Consider the following 3,405-nt stretch of genomic DNA (forward strand, 5'->3'; position numbering starts at 1 on the left):
AAACATTTTTCTTCATTTTTACATTGCCTGCTCGTGCGTTGGGACGAACAAAACTAGCCTGGGCCAACCTGGACGACTCAAACTAGGTGCACACTTTCGAGCCACCCGAGGCGGCCGCCCATACCAGCCCCTATGGTGGCGTCGCCCCTTTTTGCGTGTATGATAGGGGTAGTGAAAAATATTCCAGTGGCGCTTTTGATTTACCCACAGAATGGTTGAATTGCTTGTTTCTATGAACTGAGTTCGCCAATAATGTAAAGGATGCCAGTCTTTTCATCCTATTGTAGATTGCTTAGATCTCGATATGCCAAAAGTAATCGCATGAAATATACAGTAAAAGCCAGTGTGATGTGTGTGGCTACAACTAGTCTGACTACACGTCCTCATATAACATATCAAGGACGCACCATCTTACCAGATTAACCATTTGACTTACCAATGCAGTGTGGGAAGAAAGAAGTATTGGGATTGTGTATCCAAGCAATTGATGCCATGGACTCCTTCGTACAACCTTGTAAGCAAAAAAGAAGTTGCAGTGTGCCTGTACAAAGAACTAGCGTAAGTTCAGTTACCTACTTCTCGGAATTTTAGTTAGCCACTTATTGCAAAATTGTTCAATTACGTTGCTTGGCTTAATTTAGTTCGCTACTGATTACATAATGCCACAGCCTGTTAATCCTATTATAGACTGCGCCTATCTATGTGTTTGATACTTACTGTTAAGAATTACCTGTTTGCCTGAACTTAAATAGCTACTTGTTTGTTTAACTGCTTTGCTGCTGCAACAATGGGTTACAATGATGTTAATAACTACTTTTCAGCATCAAATTGAAACTCTTTAATTCCTTGTTTGTTTAACTAGTTTGCTGTTATAACTCCCAGTTGAGATGTTTTGCTAACTTCAACTTTTCTGAATCCAATCGGAACTTTAATGGCAAAACAGGTTAGCCCAAGATCAAAGAGCGAGGTCCCCATGGACGTTGTATCATCCCACAGCAGTGGCACCGGCCCAATCGTGCATTATGAATTGCCAACTGTTGATGCTCTAGAGGCTAAACTAGTGGTAGAAAGAGATTCTGCTTCTGTACTTAGATATGAAGTTGACATGTTGAGGAAGCAAACAACACAATCAGTATCAGTACTCAAGACAACCATTAAATATTTCGTGGATTTCAAAACGAAGCAAGATGAGACTGACCACATTGTTAAGGTCCTGAAGGAAAAAAGGAAATTAAATTCCCACTTGGTAAATCATAGGTGAAATGTTCTTTCCATTGTTGAATAACCTTTGTGTTGTTTGTTCATGTAATCAATCAAACCATTTGTTTTAGAGATCATGTAATAATTATTTTCTGTTTTTTGGTTTGTAATTTTATTTGAGCACAAGTCTGTATTAATTGATAAGACTCGGAGACATTTCATTTTGATTGTTGTGCCAGACCTACAAATATGCCAATCGGGCTGAATGTGCATTCAGCAATAATAGTAATATAGATGGACCATAAGTGGCACGCATCGGAAAGGGCCAAGATGCTGTAGTAGCTTGGCTAAAAAAAGGATGATGTTGTAGCAAAGAAAAGTACAGCGGCCTGGCTTATGTATGTTAGTTGATATTATTGATCCATATACTCTGTAAGTGTTTATATGTCTGTTAGTTCTGTACATTCTTGGTTGATTGACTCGGTATTTGAATCTTGATACATCGCTTGTGTACATATCTAAATGGGAGTACACATTATGTTGCGTGTGACATTTGAGTTGGACATGAAGTGTTCCAAATATTCGAATTCACCTTAAACTGGATTCTAGCTTCTGAATTTGAGTATCGGCATTTGTAAACCATATTCATATATGACAGTGGAATACATCTTTGTCGTCCTTTTGAAGATATATAAAAACATATAGAATGATTTATAAAGATTCGTATAGGAATACAAAATGGATTCGAATTTAGTTGCCAGGGTAAACGTGGATGCTTATTGTCCCAAAATTCGAAAGAAGCGGCAAAATGTCCACTCCCACGTCGGCTGCCCGAAGCCAAGTGTTTGGGAGATGGAAATTACTGTCTACCCATTACACGGACAATCCATCGGCCCGATTTCCATTGCTCTAAATAGGGGTAGGATAGTAACTTCAATTAGACGTGACACGACCACCTCTGAGCCCATTCCAACACGGTGGGCACCAAACATGGGCGGCAAAACACATTTGATTCAAGCTCATCCGAAAGACCTCTGTTTCTCCCTCCATTTCCCCGTTCATACACGGTGGGCGGCAAAACAAACTCGACTCGGCCAAAATCGATGTAGGCAAATATTTTCAATAGGGGCAGGTTTGTAACTTCACTCAGATGTGACACAAGCGCCCTACCTGTCAGCCCCGTTCATACACCGTGGGTGCCAACCATGGGCGCTAACCACCCTCTCCTCGCCCGAAATCGCTCTGGGCAAATATTGGCGAGATGCGAGATTACCGTCGTATCCCCAACCGACGAGACGTCCAAATTTTAAACGGGGGCTAAGTTCATAACTTTCCCATATTTCAGACAGGCGCGTCCCAAAAACATGGTTCCCCCTACCTCTCCCTCCATTTTCCCATTCATACACCGTCCGCGCTAGAACACCATCCCCACACCAGCCTCCGTCCGCCACCCCATCCATCGCCGCCGTCCTCCACCACATCCATCGCTGCCATCCTCCACCACATCCATCGCCACCGTCCTCCACCATGCCGGAGCGCCTACCAAGACCGCGTCGTCCACTGCTAGAGATGGACGTTTCTCATCCCCGGTGACGGACCAAGAGCCTTGCATCACGTCCTCTCGCTTCATCGGCGCTGTCGTCCTCTTTGCCGGGGCCGCTCACACGACCTTCTCTTCCACTGCAACGGGACTTATCCCCCGATGCACCCGTCTACCGTCGCAGATCTGCTTCAACACCACCGACAGCCATCGCACCCCTGATGCCTACACGGCGCCGCAAGAGAGGTGGTACTTCATATCTCCTCAACTTTTTGATCTCAACCAGAAAATAGATCTTAACTTGGTTACTCTACTTTCTTTCCAGCTCTTAGAATTTAGTTCTTAGTTCGAAGCAAACAAGGGTTGCTAAATATCATTTCTCCAGTTTCCCCCTTTTATGATCACTATACGATCAGAATACGTGCCTCGTGTCATAATAGCACTGCTCGACCCATCAAGCTAAACAAGCTTAGTTGTTCAAATACGAATCTGATATTATTAAAACAGATTCGTTTAATTGGTCAGCTAAATGTTCCTAAATTAGTTTCAAAAATGCATGTTCGCCGCTCGGGTGTGTATCTCTACAGGGTGCCCACGGTGGGCCGGCCCACCCTGGGATTTTGGGTCGTCCCAGGCCCTGATTCCCCTCTATTCTGCTGTGCGCT

Source organism: Aegilops tauschii, chromosome 5 (genome assembly GCF_002575655.3).
Source record: "Aegilops tauschii subsp. strangulata cultivar AL8/78 chromosome 5, Aet v6.0, whole genome shotgun sequence".
Classification (NCBI taxonomy): Eukaryota; Viridiplantae; Streptophyta; class Magnoliopsida; order Poales; family Poaceae; genus Aegilops; species Aegilops tauschii.